The 20,880-nt window shown below is 36.9% G+C and overlaps 1 protein-coding gene across 4 annotated transcripts in view; it reads left to right on the forward strand.

The window, feature by feature from the left end:
* LRCH1 (leucine rich repeats and calponin homology domain containing 1) overlaps positions 1-20,880 on the forward strand; it is a 157,454-nt gene that overhangs the window by 74,051 nt on the left and 62,523 nt on the right. The window lies entirely within an intron of this gene.

Raw genomic sequence — 20,880 nt, forward strand, 5'->3', positions numbered from 1 at the left:
GGAGAGTACATGATGTTCCATTCAAACTCATAAGCCATCATTACAGTGGCAGAGGGGCTGCAACCATTTTCCCTTAAAAGCGTTACTTTCATTTTTCTGTCACCTTTAAATATCAAGCAGTCATGCATACAGAACTTAGGGCTGGAAGTCTTGAAGTATATTGCGGTTTATTAAATGTCTGCTTTAACCTTAAACTAACTGATATTGAAGTAAAAAATGCTGTATAGCAGGTTTGCAGTGCAGGTGGCATGGTGAAATGACAAGAGTATGATTTGGGCAGTAAAACAGACTAATAGCTTTGCTGTTCATTGTTGTGCAGCAAAGAGACTGCGGTAAATTAGTGAACTGCAGTCATTAATCATAATGTATGACTGTCAATTGACAATTTTAACAAAGCTGTTTCTCTGAATTTTTGCAGGCTTTAACTTAATCTGAACTTTTTATATGCTCAGAAGAGCATGAAAAAGATGAAAAAGAGCTTGGAGCAGTAGGTGTTGCTTAGCCCAGGAGACCATCTCAGTGGCCCATATGTGCCTGGAGAAGGGAACTGATTAGTCAAGCACGTGTTCTTACCTGCCCAGAGCACATGGCCTATTTTCAAAAATTTGCAGCTGAGGGACTTCATGAGGCAGAAGTGTTGCCTTTAAATCCTTGGTGGCTATTTCTTTCAGAAAGTTTGTGTTGTTCCTTTTTGAATTCCAGTAAACACTTGTAAGGAGTTCCATTCTGTGTTTCGGTTTGGTTTTTTCCTTCAATTACAGACACAGAGGGACAGTTGAATTACCATTCCGTACTGACCAAGTTGGTTCCATTCCTGACTTTGACTGCCATCTCTCTTCCACCAGGTTGTCTCCATTCCAAACAATCTTAAACAACTCAATCTTCCTTTTCATGGAAATTGTTCTGATATTTTCATTGTTTTTTTCTCTTATTTGGCCTTTCAGTTTTGACTATATTCTTTTGTTACAGAGTCTGCTAGAACCATATAAAGTCTTCAAAATAGATCCACAGCTCTGTGGATTTGTTTGGGACATAGTCATTTGCATTATCTGTTTATGCATTGTTCCTTGCTTGCTTTTCTAAATGTTTTAATTACTACTACAATTCCTAATGAGTACTGCTGAGTGCTGCTCTTTGATAATCTTGTATAAGTCAAAATCTCTATCCTCTGAAGTAACATACAGTGAAGAAGAAGGGGGCAAAAGTGTCATCCAGCTTTGCTTACTGAATGCCTCTTTCTAGGATTTGGAAAGGTATTAAACACACCAGAACACTGCAAATCTTCTGTCACTACTTTGCATTTTTTTGGGGAACTTTGTGTGTCAGTCTAATATGCTGTATTGGATGAAGATTTTATTTTCCCATGCCCTAAATCCCATTATTTGGTGTGTTAAATCAATTTTCCACCTGCCATGTGCATTTTTTTAATGCTTCATTCATCTTTGCATGTAGCACTGGTTGTGCAGTGTTCGTGTTGTTTGACAACACTTCATTTTATTTTTGTCTTTACAGGCATAAGAAGTGTAGTATTATCACCTGTGGGGCTGGAATGGATAACTAGGTCATGATCTGGCAGGCCACTGTTAGACTAACAGAATGCAAGCAGCATTACTGACTTAGCAAGAATATAGAGAAGTAATGTATGGACTCTTGAACAGCTGCTCCCAATTTCTCCCTTTAGTCAGGATAGAATTATTTTACAGCTTGCAAAATAAATGTTAAAAGCTGAGCTTGTTTAGAAAGATTACAGCGTATAAAACTGCTTTGATCTGACCCTGATAACTTTATCATATCTTCTTCAAATTCCTTCCTCTGATGTCCTTTTTTCATCCTGTAGTTCTAGAGGAATAAAGCCAAAGGCCTTGTGGTCTGCTCTTTTACTGGCTTGCATGTATGGACACAGGAGCCTCTTACCAATTTCCCCTTATTTGATTTCAAATAAGGGGAATGTTGCTGCAGTCCTAACTTCTAAAAATTCTGAAACTAAATTCATAGGGGATTAACAGCTTCTTTCATATAGTGGTAAAAGACACTGCTGAAAATCATATAGGTGAGAACTTTTCAATTGTAAGATCAGACTAAGATGGAATAGTAAGAAAAAGCAATACATGCTTTTTCTTCTCATAACACTATTTTAAAGTTTATTTTATTTCTTAATTTGGATTCTTAAACTTCTGCAGAGAAATCTGTATTAGATTTTTGTGATGCTATTTTTAATTTCTGTTTAGCTGTTTGTTTTACACAGACATTTATAGTAACTGAGACTTCTTTTTGGGCCTCCCAGTTCAGGCAGTTTAGATGGTTGGGCATGTTTGATGTCAGTGTAATGTGAGTTCATTCAGCTGGGTTTAGCTGTAGTGAGTATTATATCTGAACAGCTTACCTTCTGACAGCAAGGGTAGGATACTGAAGTTTTTTTTCTGTAGGGAACAATAGTATATTTGAGTTTTTATTTAAGTTCTTTGTTCAGTGTAGAGTAAAATGCAGTATGTTTTGGATGTACACAATACATGTTACTAAATTAATTGTAGTACTGTGAAAACATCAGTATAAAATAAAGCTAAACTTCTGTTGCGTCTTCTGAAGTTCTGAATATGGTTTTTCTCTCTTTTTTTTTTTACTTTCTTTACTTTGAGTCTCAACTGAATTTAAGCAGTTGTCAGGAACTTCTGTCTTCTTTACTCGTGTTGAGTTGTTGATTTGCTATAGTTCATATCCTTAAGCATTCAAAACAGCATTTGGGGAAGTTCAGTTTTCTGGGAATAAATGTATTTGCAGTGTTACTAATAATAGCACAGTCAACACTTTTCCCTCATAAACTCACCTCTTTGAATAGATTTGGACAATAACTTCAGAAGGTTAAGTTGAAAACTACATATCATAATGGTCTTGTTTTCATTCCTGTCTACTGGTAGTCACAAGCTACTGATTGCAATCTACAGTGAGGATGTTTGAACTCCTTCAGAATTTTGTACATTATGTTCATATGGACAGCCACTTTGATCTGCTTGTGATTTAGCTATTCCTGGAGCCATAAAATAGCCTGCTTTTGAAGCTTTATTTTTAACATGCTGGTTATTTTTCCTTGAATTTTTTTATTTTGGGCAATTGTTCAGGTCTTCAGACGTAGATTAGTTTGCAGCGTTCTAGGAAGATATTAATGGACTGTATTGCTCTGTTGAAGATATCTAAGTAAATGCTGGTGAGTTGAAAAACTGTCTTGAAGAGGAATCAGAACAGTGCTGATATGAAATAGAGAATGGAGTGCTGTAATTTGCTGTCACACGTATATCAAAATGTAGATTTTGTGTAGACCAAGAACATGATGAAGTCCTATGACCTCTTGCTCTCCTCTGTGTCCCTGAATGCCAGGGGCATACCAGAATTCCATACCTAATAACAAACTAATTACAAAAAATAAATCCTGTAAGCCCTACACAGTAAATTTGAAAAAGATACCTTAATCTTTACAGTTCCTTGGCCTTTCCAAACTACTTCAGTCATTTGTTGGCTTTTTTTTTTAACTGCACGTGTCTAAAACTCCTGGTAAGAAAATTAAAAAAAAAAAATCATTCTTCAAATAATTCAATAAAGAAAAATGTTAATATACTATTTTCCTTGCTGATAGGATGGGTAATTCTCTGTAGAAAATAGGTGAACAGTTGTGTGAGAAAATGGAATTAATTCAATAGTGGTTCAGGAAGCTGGTAGGAAAATCTTAGGGTATCAAAGTCTCTGGCCTGTGTATTTGGGAATTTGCCATGGCAGGATAGTATTAGGGGTCACATAACCTCAGTCAAGAGGGTTCAGCCAAGGAATGTAGCAGAAGCAAACTGGAGAGGATTTGTGTTGAAATTTGGATGAGAAATACTGTGGATGATTTAACTGAATTAAAGAAACTTTTTTAAATTCTGAAAGGCAATGGGAAACAATGCTTTCTTTCTGACTGAAGTGTACTAGATTGATGATTAGAATGTTTTTACATCATCCATTTTCTCCAAAGAGGATCAACTTACCTCTGTCATGCTGTAAGGAGAATAACTTAGAGCAGAGTCTAAAATCAGGAATATTTTCTCAGTTGCTTCATGAATTTTTTAAATTGAATTAACAATCTAAATATTGTATGGGTTACCTGTCAGTCTGTGGGATCCTTCTCATATCTACAGTAACCAGACAGTGATTTTGTTAAATTCTTAGTGAACTTTATAGTTCATTGACCATTGCAGTGGAGTTAGGGGAGCTTTATAGCTCACTGAACTTAGCAGTCTGAAAAATTATGATTTATAGTCAGTATATAAGTTATTTGAACACTATTTTCCTAAGTCAGTGCATGATTAGTTGTGTTTCAAAGGCAACACTGGAAATCCATGTGAAGGCAAAGAATATATAGTTTCCTATACAGCTGGAATTTCTTGAAAGTATTTAAGACCAGAAAACTTCTAGGAACAACTGAAAAGTTAATATGAAAGTCTGGAAATAAATTTTGAAGAGTTCTGATAAACTTTTACCAGCTGCTTTTATAGGACAGTCTTATGTTTAGAAACTGGAGTTCATTTATTAGATCCAAGTTTTTTGTTTTAAGACTTCTTAAAATCAGTATGTGACTTACTGAAAATATATGAAGGACTCATGGAAGTCTCAAAAGGCACTTTACACTACTGCTTAATTAGTTTTGAGCAAACTTTGAGGCCTAAAAGGGGCTTTTAGCCTGTCAGAATTGGGCAGTGAAAGCTGCTAAAGCACAGTGTATGAAAGCTACTGAGTTGTTTGCTTTGGCTGTTAAGGAAAGGCTATATTTCTTGTTTGTTATACCTTTTAATGACTGGGAGAGAGGTTTTGCATGTTTGGTTGTGGTTTTTGGAAGATACTGTTGCTCAGTGGCCAAGTTTCACTAAGCTGTACTGAAAGCTGTTATATGTTGGTACAAAACAGTAAGGACCAAAGAGCAGCTGGAAATGACATGAGTCTACCACATGCAAATAATTTGGCAATCTATATACAGAGAATGCAGAAACAATTTTAAAAATGTAGACTGCTCCTGCTGGCAATAAATTCCCGTCTACATCTAGAAGCAGCTTGAGGCAACTCAGTGATATGCTTTTTATCAGTTGCTTTATGTTCAAGTGCCAAAAGAAAAGAAATGAAATATGTATTAAGAGACTTCAAGTAATTATTTCTGTGCTTAAGGAGATTTTTTTCATGCTGTCACTTAAATACATATAATATTACATGGGTAATAATAATACTTAGACTAATGTAGTTTGAAGAGTTAGTGTGTCAGTGACATTTGTGCTTTTGAGAGGGGGTTTTTTATCTATGCTTATTTATGAGTGTAGCATATGCAAGGATTGAAATTTCCTCCTTCCCTATTTTCTTGTTCCAGTCAATGACAAACTGTTCTTGTAACAGTCATGCAATGTCTGAATTGAAATGTACTTCCTTTTAAAGAAATCCAAAGCCATTTGGGTACGTTTAGACTATGATAATGTCTACTGACGAACAAGTGTGATAATTACAATGTTTAAAAAACCCCCCGCACCTTAGACCAACCTTTTTTATATCTCCTTAAAATAATGCAGTCTTATTTGTAGAAGGATTTTATTTCCTCTAAAGCATGTATCTATGTCGGAATCTTAATTTGTTCAGGTTTTACCTAAACCAGATGCATTTTACATGGTGATCCCAGACTGTCCTATTACTAATTAATTATGCTAGAAGGAAAGTTCTACTTTCAGCTTTGACATTGCCTTTAAGCATTCAAGAGCTGATAAATAGATGGCAGTGGTGACTTCACTATCAGTAGCATGAAATAATACAGGAGGATAAACTCTTAACTTACTGTAGCAGAAGCAAGTAGTCTGTATGCATTGCTCATCTGAAGTAGAACTGCAGTTAGAAGAGAAAATACTCATTCTCTGTTATCTTTTAACTTTTACATTTGAAAAAATTGGGAAAAATCATCTCTGCTTTTTTGTGCTTGGAAAAACAAGGGCAAGTGAGTTGCTGAATACAGTCTACATTGGCCATTCATATGCTGAAAGGCAGCAGAATTTGGCTCTGCCTTCCCTTCCTTTCTGTCAAGGGCAATGATCTCACGGATCTGTTAATAACTCTGAGTCATTCTTTAATTCATGGCCCTCCAATGATTTTAAGTGTTGTATTCTACATGGTGCTGAAGATCACTTGTTCACTGGAGTGAAGCAAATAAGGGTTTTCCATCTTGGGTACTGTTATACCCTCTTCCTACTTTGTCTCCAATGTATGCAAAGAGGACTCCAGCAGGACTAGGCTGTAATTTTTGTTACAGTGTTGCCTGAGGAAGGGGATGCTGGTCCAGGTCTGTGCCAGCTAGTCCCTGCTCCTGCCTGTGTCCTCTTGGACAGTCACTGTTCAGGGAACTGCTGGTGTGGACTCATTATCCCATTTCTGTGCCGCAGTTGCTAAGACGCTTTGCACATCGTGCCTGAAGGAGAGGCCAAGTTCCCTCCTTCCTCTGTGCATGCTAGCTAGTATTTGTTTTCGTCTTTGAAAAATATTGGCATATAAATCCAGTGTGTATATAGTTTATATATAATGTTCTTGGCATTTGGCTACAATGTCCAGACTTGTAATTTACCTTGCCTCCTTGAAGCATTTTTTCTTGTTTTTCAATAAAAAATGAATTGTGGGATAACAGATGAGTCTTCCTGATGGGAGTTGCTGAGGTTGTTTCCATGAATTCTGTCATATAGGAGAAGATGCAACATGAAATAGAAATGCTAGTGCATATCTCTGAGTTGTTGATGTTGATGGGGAATTGCTGATGTCATTTCACATCAGCAGACTGACCCATGGGTGTAATGGTCTTTATTAATTTATAAAGTGTATCTATAAATTATATATGCTTTATATAAAAAAGTATTTCTTAATAATGTATGCATACTTTATTAAAATAAGTTTAATCTGTTCATACTTGGTTCAAGCATTTTTATGTTGTGAAAGAGATTTGTTTCAATAAACATTGCTTTAGACCTTTATTACCCTCTAAAACAAACCGTAAAGTAAGCCTAAATTTTTTTTTCTTCTTTTTTAGAGGTTTATTTAACCTCTGAAATAGTCTTTCCTAGTGGAAAATGTCAAGAACATGTTTCATGGTTAGGATATGGCTGATGTGTTGGCAGGAAGGAAGCACATGGGCAAGATTCTCTTCAGATGTTTGAGAAAAGCAGGCCTGGTGATACTTAGTAACAAATGGCAATACACATGTTTTCAAATAATCTACTGATAAACTGCTGGTTTGGCTATTGGCATAGTTTACTAAAGGATCATAGCTTTTCTCTTTGGAATTACAACTGAGATTTGTAATGCCAGATATGCTTGCAGATACTTGCCAAACACTTTGTTGTTACAAACTTGTAGTAGAAAATGCTGTGGTTTACATTCTACTTGTGAGCAAAAAATGTTGGGTAGTGTTTTTTCCCTTCTTTTTTTTTATGCTGTTGGTTATTTCTGTTTTCTTTAATTTCATCTGAAGTAGGTAACTTAGTTATGTGACCTGAAACTTTGTTATAGAAACAAAGTATTTTCTAGTATCAGGGTTTGGGTTTGTGGCTCCCCCCCACCCATGCTCTGTTTCTTAAACAGTTTTACTGTTTTATGGTGAGAACACTGATTTATGACAGCACTCAAGGTACATTTGGCACTGGAAACATTCATTGTTCTGTGAAGAATGCTCCAGAAGAAAATTTAAAGGGTCACAAAGGGAAGTGGCTGCTTTAATTTACGATTTCATCACTGATAATTAGTGAAGGAAGAAAGCTTGCATTTGATACTTCTAAAGATGGTCACAAGCCACCAGTATGACAAATTGTAACCATCTGATTTTGTCTTGAGGCTTTATCAGAAAATGTGTTTCAATGCAGGTTAGAAATTCTTCATTATTTTATGTATGACAGTGGTCTAACATAAAGCTTTTATGGTGGTTTCTGTCCCATTCATGTTCAAGGAAGATGACTTGAGACTGGAACAGGTGCAGAAAGACTTGAATGATCAGGAAAACTGTAACAAGAGGAAACTAGAAGAAGCCAGCTTGCTTATTAGTCTTTTAGGAGAATGACTGGGAGAAAATAGTGTTCTCATGAATATCACTGGGAAAAAGTAGGGGGAGGAATTGTTAAGAGGACAGTCTTTGTCCTTAGTGTTACATATCCATGTGGGTGGTTGTGTAGCAGCTGAGCTGTAGAATCAAGAAAAAAGCCTCCTGCATGTCAGGCATTGGAAAAAGCTGTAGGAGAATTTTTTTATTCACATATTCTTCTGGCAAAAGATTTCAGATGATATAGCAGACCTTGACAGAATACATCTTAAACTTCCTGGAATTTAAAATCTTGAGGTGCTTGATTTGAAAGCACAAATTAACCTTTTAACAAAGTTTTAGAACCTTTTAACCTTTTCCACTTGTTACAAGACCATGGTATAAAATAGATATTTCTGTCCTCAGCCAAGAGTTAAAATTAGGTTTCTCTGAAATCAAATCCTGTTGTATACAGAACACAGAGCAACTGACAGCACAACAGTTGTCTCCTATCTTGCACAGAGTATATAACTCTGGAATAATAGTCTCAAATAACATTTTCAGTATATCTGCAGGTGTGCTGGCAGAGAGCTCAGCACAAGCCACATTAGAAGCTTTTTGTGTTAGAGTTGATTTTCTGTTATCTGCTAATCTGGAATAAACAAACTTCAGAGATGAGACTTTCATTAAGCAAGCATAGGAAACACATGGGAGTATGTGATATTGTCATCTCTGCAGAGAAAAAGTCTGCTGGTTGAAATGATTCATAGTTTCTGCATAATCAGAGCTTTTTTTTTTCCTGAAGGAAAATGCATTTATAATTGTACATTTGCTGGTGAATCTCTTTAGAAGGTCTTTCCAAAAGAATGAATTTCCTATCTAAATGTTTTGATGACACAGAGGGAAGAGGGGATGTGAACTGAGGAGAGTTAGTGTCAGTCACAAGGATTACCCAGTTTTGGAAAAGTCCAAATAAAAATTTTAGAGCCTCTAGTGAGCTCTTGGCTTTTTTTCTTTTCTTTTTATTTTTTTCCCCTTTCTTTTTTCTGGGTAAAAAAAGGCTGAATTGGGAGTGAGTTAGGTAAAAATGTGAGACTGTTGGTTTTTGAATGCAGAAAAGAAATTGTAATGTGAGAATTCCAGGCATTTTTTCAGTTAAAACCACAGTTTTCTCAGTAGCTGTAACCTCTTCTTCCTAGGCATGACTGAACTACTTGATACTGAGATATTGAGTCATGAGAACTGATTTGGTAAGACTCAAAGTCCTGACAGGATGACTTTTAGCATTGTCTGAAAAATTACAAAATTGTCTAAATCACCAGTAGATTTCTTTACCTCTATGTTAATGAACTTGTTGGGGGTACATTTGAAATACCTGTTGAGTCAGAATGTTTAGAGGGTACAGTTAAAAGTATGTTCTTAAATCAGTGAGTTTTGCAATGCATTAATGACTTAAAAATTGAATAAACTCAAAATTGCACATTTGGTATGATATCAGTCTGATATGATTAATAATATCAGAAGTTTAGCCATTGAGTAATAGTAGTGGCAGTATAAGGTTAGCAGGTTCAGTATTCTGAACAACCAGGTTCAGCACCTCCTCTGGTGGCAAACTTAAAAGTTAGCAGTTCATCTCATAGTAAAGATTTTAAAACGTGTATGGTGGATAAACAAATAAAGGCAAAAAGTTCTAAACCTCACATCCAAAAAATCTTTTGCACTTTCTGCTGCCCCAGTTAAAGGTATATTCCCTGAATCTTTCACATTCTAGGCCTGAAGCTTTTAACCTTATCCGTTTTTCACAAAACCTCACCTGGATTCGCAGCAGCATGTGTATCAGAATGTTACTTGTCGATTTGAGCAGGTTCACAGCTTGTGCAATAAAGACCTTTGTCTTCTGAACAGGGCAATTTAACCCCAACTGTTTCATTAAAGCATTATTATATTTATCAACAGGAAGAAGTGGATTGAGTAAAAGGTTGAGGTTTTGGGTTGTTATTTTTTAAAATACAACAACAGTGTTATGTTAAAAACAGTTACTGGACCTCTTAAATCTAAGATCTATTAAATCTTGCATAGACTTTGCTGTGTACCCATCAGGCCATGATAACTGAAGGGAAATGATGCTGTACATCAGCTCTTCACAGGACTCCTCATTATCCACCTGCAGGGGTCTCATTTGGGCATAAATAAGAGCTGATGTAGCCTCTTCATGATAACACTTCTGAGTCTGGAGCTCATTACATTTTCTTTTAATTATTGCTAGGGATGGCATTGTGAATTAACACTTTCCTGTCCCTTTCCTGCTTTTGATGCAACCTGTTCTGTGTCTGTGATAAGCCACTATTACCAGTGAGAGCACACAAGCCATCAAACTAAGATGAATGTGCGAGGTAAGATATGAGTAAAAGCAGAACAGAATTCCTTCAGAATGATTTTGGGCTCAGTACTCTTTCTTATAGAAAAACATAATGATAATACTTAGCCTGTAAGGTGGAACTTTGACTTCATGAAGGGTAGTTTGAAAGGAAAATGAATAAGGAAGTAGAAGGTAATCTACACCAGAAGCAGAAATTGTAAGCCAGGCTTAGTAGGCTATACTGACGAGGGTTAAATTATTTTGTGCGTTTCAGAAGACTGTGGAGTACCCCCACCAAAAACACCAAATGGAAGAAATTAGACCAGAAGGAGGCTTTTGTCTGTTCAAAATACATATTGTCATACAGTTATTAAACAGCAATAGCACTGATACTTACCTGTGATTTCAGGCTGCCCACAAGTGCCATTGGTGCCTGTTGGCTTATTCCCACTTGTATCCCCCAGCAAGAATTAATGGCAAACATTAGGTGGTTTCTACCTGCCTAGTCATGGGCACTGGGTTGTTTATAAGTAGAGGCTGTGTGTGTGGATTTTACTTCCTCCTCCCAAGTCTTTTTGGACTCTGTGTATCTGATGTGTCTCATCTTGTAAAGATGTTAGATTAAAATCCTGTTGCAAACTATGACTTGTTAAAACAAGTTAAAAAAAATGTTGCACATGTTACCCATCCAACCCCTCCCTGACCGACAATCACCATACTGGATATCTATTTTGGGTTTGTTTTCCCCAAAGAAGACAAGGTTCTTTGATTATGAAGGAAAGAACAATTAGAAGGTTGAGAAACATTGTCTTCAACTTAAGGAAGAGCCATGGGAACAGTTACATAGGATAGAGAATTACAAAAATTACAGGTCTGTAGTTCCAGTGGTTCCAGCTGTGTGGTTTTTTGTTTGTTTGGGGTTTTTTAAAGGATGGATAAAATATGAACTGTGCTCATTTTGGTTTCAGTTCAAGGAAGTATTTTTATTATTTTTTCCTTTTGTTTTCCCCCTCTGTCTAGGAATAGGCATCTGAGTTTTGATTATTTATTACAATATAATTTGTTTATTCCAGGATTTTTCCTTCTTGGTACCTTTTTGATGTTTTCATGGATTTTTGTTCTGTTTAGAAGTCTGAAATACTTCTTAGCCATTCTTTCAAATGTTGTACCTCCTGTGTAACAGACATATAATTACTTTATTGTTTAAGGTTCTGCTTGATAGTGTAAGTCAGCTTTCATGGCACAAAACAGATTTGTATTGATAAACTGTTACAATTATGTTGTGCTGACTTCAAGAACTGTTGGGGGAGAAGGACATGAATAATGTAGATAAGGGAGATTAACCCTGACATCTGTGGGAGATGGGCAGACAGAAAGGGAAGTGATTAGATGAGTAATACTCTGCTTTCCTTGCCACTGTAAATCAGCATCAGGTAGCTTTCTCGTGTCTTTGCCCTCATGCCTTTGATGTACTTAAAGATCAAATAACTTTTGCTCATTTCCATGATTGTAGCAAATTTTCTTATGGAACAGTGAGACTATTCATGTGTAAAATGAATTTAAAATAGGCAAATGTAGCATTTAAGTCTGTCAGGTGTGAAAAATAATTTTCTTCAAAACGCAGGCAAGTGAGCTGCCTCATAAAAATTGGTTTATGTGCTACTTATACCAGATGGTAAATGTGAGGTAACTCCTCTTTCAGCAGGTCACTGAGGCAGATAATGCACAGCATAAGCAGTGTCCTCTCTTCACAGCTTGAGAGGAAAAAGATAAGTAATAGCTATTAAAAGAGAGAATGGTGTGAATAACAAATCTGGACATTGCATTTAGATTGTTTCTTCTTACTAGTGATGTCTGTGGGCTGGGAAAGGTTCTAGACCATTAGATTACATCCTGCTGTTTTTGAGAACATCATGTGGAATTCCCCAATAGAGGTGGAAGGTGTTGACTTGCAAGGTAGACAGCTTTAAGAAAGATGATCTCTGTGGCTAAAACAAGAGATTTGTACTACAAGGTATTGGAAGAGTATGTCTGTGCAGGGATCCACTGCCTTCTTTGGGCAGAATGTAATTCCTGGTTTTATTTCACATCTTTTCCAGTTGTCCAATAGGTGGAAGTTGCTTGAATGAAATAAGCTTGTGTGCCTACTCATTTATATACATACAAATGAAATCTACATTTATATACATTTATATACATACATATGCATATACACATGCACATTTATATACATACAAATGAAATGAATATTTTTCAACTTTTGTATTTGATGAAAGTAGTGTTCACTGTTCGTCTTTCAGAAAAGAATTTAATAATTTTTTGTTCTGTTAGACACCTCTAATATACCTGGAAGTCCCCATAATTATGACCTGCAGTTTTACCTGATCTCTCATCATTCCATGCTAATAATTTAAGTGTATCTGTGGTGGCTGAAGTTAATCTTGAGGACTTCTCAGTATCAAGATATATTTTTTGTTTCCACAGAGAAGGCAGTGAATGCCCTGCCCTCATTTGTGGGTGTTCACTGTGAAATTTTCTTTCATGTGCCAAAAGGAGCAGTTCAAGCAGATGAGGGAAATGTAGTTCCATACAGTAGAGGGGGGATTCACCTGGACAGAGTATGATGTTAACACTTCAGTTCCCCAGTGCTCTGAGTCAACCTACTATAAAGGCTAAAAATGGGAGCTAGATGGCAGTTTTTAAAGTTTTTAGAGTTGAATGAAGATTTCTTCTTACTGCTCCTGTGTCTGAAAAAACACCTGAAATATTTGTCCTGCTCAGGCTGCTGCATACAACACTGGCATGATACAATCCATTGATCCTTCTTAGGACAGGTTGTTTATTGAGGAGTGAAAATTAATGACTTGTACCCTCCCTCTTGTGCGGAAGGCGTGGGAGAAGGAGGAATTCTTCATGAGCCATGAAGTGGGTTTCATACCAAATGCTTTTTGTGTTGATGGAACATGTTTGTTGTCAGATAATTTTTTTCCATCTCATAATACAAATATTTGGGTGCCTATGTGAGGTTCACATGGCAAGAGAACCCACACAGGAGCAATTCTTGAAGTACTACAGTCTGTGGGAAGGACCTGTGTTGGAGAAGTTAATGAAGGACTGTAACCCATGGGATGAACCTGTTCTGGAGTAGGGGAAGAGTAAGAGGAGGAAGGAGTAGCAGAAATGAAGTGTTTATGGACTGACCACAACTCTTATTCCCTGCTCCCCTGCACCACTGAGGGACATGGAGGCTGGGAGAGAAATAGCAGAATCATTAGAGAGGTTTAGTCTGAAAAAGGAGTATAAAGTGATTTTAGTTGCTATAGTTTCTTATTACCCTACTCTATTATTAATTGGCAATAAATCAAATTCCTCAAGCTGAATCTATTTTTGCCCATGACACTGATTGATGAGGGATCCCTCCTGTCTTTATCTTGGCCTATGAGCTTTTGCTTTGTGTTTTGTCCCTCTGTCCTGCTGAGGATGGGAGTGATAGAGCCACTGGGTGGGCAGCTGTTGGCCAGCTAGGGTCAGTCCAGCATGGTCCACATCTCTTTGTACCTGCATGGAGGTCTGCAGGAATAATCCTGTTGTTTTACTCTGTTTTTAGGGAGTCTTATGCACTTTCACACCAGATTCATCTCCCAACAGTATTTTTTCTGATAATCTTAACCCCAAACCACTGTTGTCCTAAAGAGGAAGAAATAGGAGATAAAGGAAACATTTAAGTGTTGTATGTTGTCACCTAAAAGCAGGTACAATAATGAAGCAGACTACTATTGTAACCTTAATATTTTTATTCCTTCAGACTTATGATGTTTCTTGCAGAGAAATTTTCATTTTGCGTCCTTGGAACTGGAGTGTGCTGTGGTGATAATAATAAGAATATGCTAGCCTTGTGCTCCCTCCTTCCCCTCTTATTTCATACAGAGGAAACAAAAAACCCTGAAGTGATGTTTGCACAAAATTTTGGGATCATTGGGAGAGCCAATTTAAGCTGCTAGATTGCTCCAGGCTAGTGTTAGTCCACTACCTGAGGAAAAACGTAGGGTGCGTGTTTCTTACACTTGCCTTACTTCATTGCAGGTTACTGTGGAAAAGTAAGCTGTGTATTCCATTGTGGAGTGATGGATGGAATAGAGTAAATAAGGATTGCTTGGGTGGTGTTTGTCAAATCATTTTGGCCAAACGTGGCTACTGTTGTTCAACAGGGTTCAAGGATGCCTTCTCTTCTTGCATCATCTGAGTGAAGGTTGGGGAAAAGGACTTCAGTGTGACTATTTCAGAATAGACTTTCTTTTTAAGGGCTTCCTATAGTAATGGTTGCAACCGAGCAACCGCATTTGTAATCTTTTGAAAACTGTGGTGGGCGACACGTTCACAGGGGTGCCCAGGGGTGTTTTAAAGTGAACCTTCCTGTTTCTGCCCCCTGCATCCGCTGGGGATGGGTTCTGAAAGAAGCAAAAGAAGAAACACCCGTGCAGGGTGTTGGCCAAGTCGTGAGATCGAGGCCCCCTCTAGTGGTGACATCTCTGCCTTGCTTTACGATTTCCTGCTCTCAACCTGTTTTTATTCAGACCGGGTTTTTTCCCCCTTTTCTCTAAATCCCGCATTTAGTTTCTCTGTGCATTAGCCCTTTACCTTGCCCACGTATTATACACAGTGGTAAAGAAGGATATTTTGATATGGTAAATCTAGTGATTAAAAGAAAAGTGGTTACAAAAGTAGATGTATGATCACTTTCAAATCTCCTACATCTCTAGAGTCATCTTAATTTAACTGTGGCTTAGGTGGAGGTTTTTAATGTTGGTTCTTAAATTAATGAAAGGGAAACAGATGAAAACGTACAAGATGCTGACAGGGCTCAAAAGTAGTGCTTACCAAGTGTATGAGATGGCAGAGTTCCTTCATAATCTCTTCAAAATACTTCTCTTGCAAGGTCTATATGTTTTTGTCTTTCTGCACTTTCTACGTATTTTGAGTCAGCAGCTCATCTGTACATCTGGATTCAGGGTTGATCAATGTTCAGATGCTATTGTTTCATATGGGGGGATCAGTAATGATGACTTTGCTAGAAATCAACTTTAGAGCTACCCTTTTTCAATCTGATACAAGTTGTACTTTCAGAAGGAAAAACTTTGAGCCTATGCATTACTATGTTATGTTTTTTTCTAATAGGGAGCAGAATTGTTTTTACTTTTCTGGATGTTCTTTGTCTTCTGTTATTTGTTACTCTGTTTGCTAAGTAACTGAGATAGAAATGTCTCTTAGTGAAGAAATGCCATGCATTTTTTTGGTGTAACTGTCATGAGTAAAGCAGAACACATTTGATGCCAGAGGCAGTGGAGGTCTTTGCTGCTTCTTTTTCACGTGTGTAGCCTCACTGTCCTAGAAGCTGCTGGCTGCAGTAAAAGCTGGCTGTACACCCAGGATATTATTCATAAATTCTGGCAGAGGGAGAGGACAAGTAGGTATCCTGCCATGAGTATGGGGATAATGACAACTTGTAGGGCATGTCTTGTCTTAAAAGTATGTAGTACTTTGGTTCCGTGAGTGTTCTCATGACTAATGGATAGCATTTGCCCCTAGAATGGTGGATTTTCCTACCATTTGAGGGGAAGGCTAGAACAAAGAAATTGCTTCATTAGAGAGCATTGGCATTTGATTGAGTCTCATTGGTGCAATTATATTGATAGTAGATGATTTGCCTTCTTTGCCAAAGTGGAGGACTGCATTGCCAAAGATTTGAAGTGCACTTTTAGTAGATATTCCAAAAGGTGTCAAAGATACAGTGCTATAATTTGTGGCTTCAGTTCCCAATAAAGATGTACCTTGCTAATGAGGAAATACAGGCTTCCTCAAAGCCTGATAAAACTATGGGAAGCTTACAGTATAAAAGGAAGAGCTCCATGTGGTTGTGCCTTCTTTATGTATTTTCTAATGTTCGTATTTGCATTATGAAACTAGGGTTGAACTGACTAATTTTTTTTGGCTTTTACAGTGAATTGTTTGAATTCCTTGTCAAATTTCAGACATCTCATTTGAATACCTTGAATGATATCTTCGTGCAAATGCAAATAGCTTCTTCAAAGTGATTCCTGTCTTTTTTTTCACTAAGTGCTGAATCCTGCAGAAAAAAAAGGAACTTAGTGGGCTGGAATTAAGGTTGTTTGGGCGATGTGTTTCCCTTGCAATTTCTTGATTTCAGAACTTCATAGCAAATACAGATATTTCATATATATAGAGATATCTTTATATATAGATAGATATATTTAATTCTTTTTATTGTTCTGTGGTTGATAGTTTGTCTATTGCAGGTCTGTGTGCTAGAAACAAACTTCTAGTGAATTTCTCTAACATCTGGAATGTGTAAATCACTTCCTTTTAATAAACTGCTTTCTTTAAAGTTCTTTGTCAAGGTGTAGTGCATGTGCATATATGTTTAAAGAATTAGTTTTACAATTTAAAGTCTTCAGTTTTTTAGCTCTCACATAAATAGTGTGCAATTTTAATTTAATAATGTGTTAATAACTGATCTTTAAAAATACATTAATCACTAGAAAGTAGCAAAATTGGAGCATTTTAGTAGTTTTAGTGAAAGAAATGTAACTATTTGACTTCTGATTTTTTTTTTAAATATTTTGGCAAAACCATTTTGGTCTCTGCAGTGCAGTTTTTTAATACTATGCTTATATAGTGTATATATGTATAGCGGCACTTGTTTGTCAGGCTGTAAATTGTGAAGTCAGGAAGGTCCTACTCAGTGGCAGCACTTCATTGTGGTGGAGGTTGTCAGAGCTGTAGGAATGAAAAAGTTTTGCCGCAGGGATGGGGGCCAGTAACTACTGCTGTAATGGCAGCGTGGTTCCTGGCCATGCAGTGTGCCAGTTACCAAACAAGGCTTGGAGTCTCCTGTTAAATGCTTATTTACCAGTGTGAACTTTTTTGCTTTTTATTGTTCTCTCACAGCTAAGGAAGTGCTTATTTTGTGTAGTTCCTGTCTGGCTTCCAGCATAGTAACACTTCTCATACAAAAGCCATGTCATTGTGCCAGAATTCTGCTGACTCTTTTAAAGATCAAGATTCCATCTAATATTTTTCTAAACTGGCTTGCTTATTTTTTTATGTTCTGTTACTTTATTTTGGAATTTTAACAAACTTGTTCTTGGCAGGGAAAGATGAAGTGAAGCCAGACGTCGTTTGAAAATGTCTTGGTGTCGCAAATAATGAATGAATGGTGCATTTCATTTAAAACAGGAAGCTCACTCCATTGCATGGACTCCCCTGCCCCATTGTTTTGTATTTGTGGCACCTATTTCATTATGGAAGTTACAGGAAATAGTGACCTCAGGTGAAACCTACCTGTACTGTCTTGGCAACAATGAAATGTTCTTCTGCTATCATAGATTCATTAATTTGTTACATCTCCCTTGTGTTGCATAGTCTAAGCAAATTGTTTAAAATTCTTTTAAACACCAGCAAATTCCACCTCTCTGTTCATTTCCATTTCTGTAGCAAAAGCCAGTCTGTACAGTAACTTATTATTAGTAATTACCATGAAGTGTTATTCTTCAAATTAGTGATGTAAGGGGGCTGTGCAGCTTAGCAGTTTGGGAAGTGTAGAGTTAAATAATTGCAGGAAGAAACTAAAGGTTTGCCACCTAGTTGTTTCTGTACTTTACAGATATTGTCACAAGTGGTTTAAAAATGCAGTTTCTGCATTCTTTTCCCTAAATAACCCAAGAATGCCTTAGCAAAAAAAATTCAGAAAGTTTATGAATGGTGACAAAACCGAGGTACAGGCATACTGTTTTTTTCAGTATGCTCAAATGATTCTGCAGTTTCCTAAAGCCTTAACCCTTGTATTTTATGCTAGAACTTGTATTTCAGGTTAACTCTGAGTTTTATACAGACTTACTGTAAGATGCAGAAATTTGAGGTAAAAGTGCTTTCATATAAAGTAGTATCATAACAATTATGTGAACTTCAGAGGTTTCTCTACATGTTTGTGTGGGCTTATAACATACAGTATAAAACTGGTAGGCAGGCTGTTTTCCTTTTAGTTTCTTATAACACGTACTCTCCTGTGTAGAATTTTGAGCTTTCTACTAAGCTTTCTTCACAGCTGCATCATGTCCAGAGACTTACGTACATTATAGGATTGTATAAAAGCAATCTGTTTTCTTCTTTAGCTTCCATATGATCAGGGAGGTCTATTTTTTTGGCCAAAGTTATACCACTAGTTAAAAATGTGATGGGCATTCTGTTTGTCAGATTCCATTCCAGTATTGTGTGGAATGGAAGACATTCAGATTTCCTGTTAATGATACCTTCCATCAGTAAATTATAGTGACAAACTTCTGCTTTTTCTAGTAAGTTATGTTGCAACAATGTGTAAATAAAATGTGCAGTTTTTATTCCCCTGTATTATACTGTGAATAGGTTAGATTTTTAAAAAAATTATTTTTATTGTCATCATTATCATTATTTAGGAAGCAACAGTAGATACAAGTGTTGAAATTATTTTACTGTGGTGACTACACAGCAACAAATAATTGACTTCCTTTGCTGTGCGTGTAGTGTGTCCTATAAGCCATGGTCCCGTGGATGACAGGAAGGGATTTGTCTGTGATGATCTGTGTGGTTTTTGTTTTTCTTTCATCAGTTTAACAGAGTTAAAACCTTGAGAACAAAAGATAGCAATAAATAATGAGGGGAAAAAAGGCATTTAACTGTGTTAGTAATGCCTGTTTTAGGAGTGGGGTCAATCTAGTTGCTATTTTGCTTTGTTGAGATACTAGAATTTTTAAAGAGTGAGTCAAATATTGTGGCAACAGTCTTTTATTTGATGTGAAGATAAATGAGAACCGGCATGAAGAGGGAGTTAAGGTGGCAGGCTGCAGTTTTAGAGTTTGAGAAGAAGTAACATTTTAGTGTTCACAGGTTTTGATCTGTGTATCACTGGAGCAGGATCAGGTGAAGGATGGGTTGTTACTCTCCATCTAGTGCCATACAGGTTGTTTTCACCCTAGACAGGAGAGTTTACTTTGGATTTTGCTGCTCTTTCCACTTTAAAGGAGAAAGTGAGCGGGATATTCCTGGCAATGTCACTCCAGAAGAGCCTGATTTTAAAAAAGTGAGGTTTTCTTTGCACTTGAATTGTAAAATATGAATAGCCCCTGCATCATTCGAAAAGTTACAGCATGGCAGTCATCTGTTAATATCTGATAATAAACATAGCTAGAAAGGCAGCAGAATTCTTTTGGAATGCTGTGCTGATAATCAAGTGCTCTCAGGATAAATAGAAAACAGTAGAGAATTAAAGCATTAAACCAGAGGAACAGTGAAGAACTTTGTCCTGCTTGGAAACAGTAGTAAGTCACTCAACAGGAAATGCTTTAGTTTGATGTCAGAAATTAAGGGAAGCAGAAGGTGAGGTAATGCTGTATCTAACCACATCAAAGCCTGCTAAGAGAAAGCTGAGCAATTAGAGTTGCTGTTGTATAGTAACTTAGAAGTGAATAATTTTGGTTGCAGTGCTCAAATTGATCATGCTACCATTAGAATCAGCAGAGCTGCTCTCAGTCTGTGCCTGCAGGCCATCACAATTGCCTTGGTAGGGGATGGAGTAATGAAACCAACTTCTTGTTAGAAGCAATGAGGTGAAGCCAAGTGGAGGCTGACAAGACTAGAATGTGCTGAATTTCAACTCACACTGCAGGAACAAGAACAAAACTAATAAGTCCTGGCTGGTGATAGGTTTGAATTCAAGCTGTGCTTCAGCAAAGCCAACTTCAAAGGAAGTTAAAAAATTCTTCTGACTTCTACCTGTTTGTTCACAAAAAGCAAAAATATGATTTATGGCCCTAAGGACAGGTCCATGGAAATAATCCATACTTTGGCTGCTGTTTTCTTTTTATTTTAAGTAAGCTTTGAAATAAGCTTTGCAGGATCAGGCACTAGGCTTAAAATAGCAGCAGTGAAGTAAGGAGATCATTAAGTTCTATTTTTTTCCTTACCATCAGACGTTTCCCTTTTTGTGTAGGTGCATTCCTGTTCCTTCCACTTCACAGGTGACCATTCTTCAGGGCAGGTTATCAGGCTGGTGACATGGCTAGGTAGCATTTGTCTAGTTTCTGAGGATAAGATTTGTTTCTGCCACACTACTTAAACAATTATTTGAACCCAGTTGATTCAGTTGAATGCTGCCATGCATTATTATTTTATGACTTGAGCTCACATCTGTACTATGATACCTACTTTGTCATACAGTGGTAGTTAAGTAACAAAGCTCAGTAATGTTTTTTCCTCCTTATTTTCCTTTGTGTCTGTGTGCTTAGAATGGCAAATGAAGAATGAATAACTGATCAAAAGTCAAAAGCTTTTGTTTTGTTGGGTACAAGCAGTGTCATGGCAGATTGGAATCCATCACCGTTGTCTTGTATGTACTTATATAAAATCCATTCTTGAA

The sequence above is a fragment of the Fringilla coelebs genome (genome assembly GCF_963513975.1).
Source record: "Fringilla coelebs genome assembly, chromosome: 2".
In the NCBI taxonomy this organism is placed as follows: Eukaryota; Metazoa; Chordata; class Aves; order Passeriformes; family Fringillidae; genus Fringilla; species Fringilla coelebs.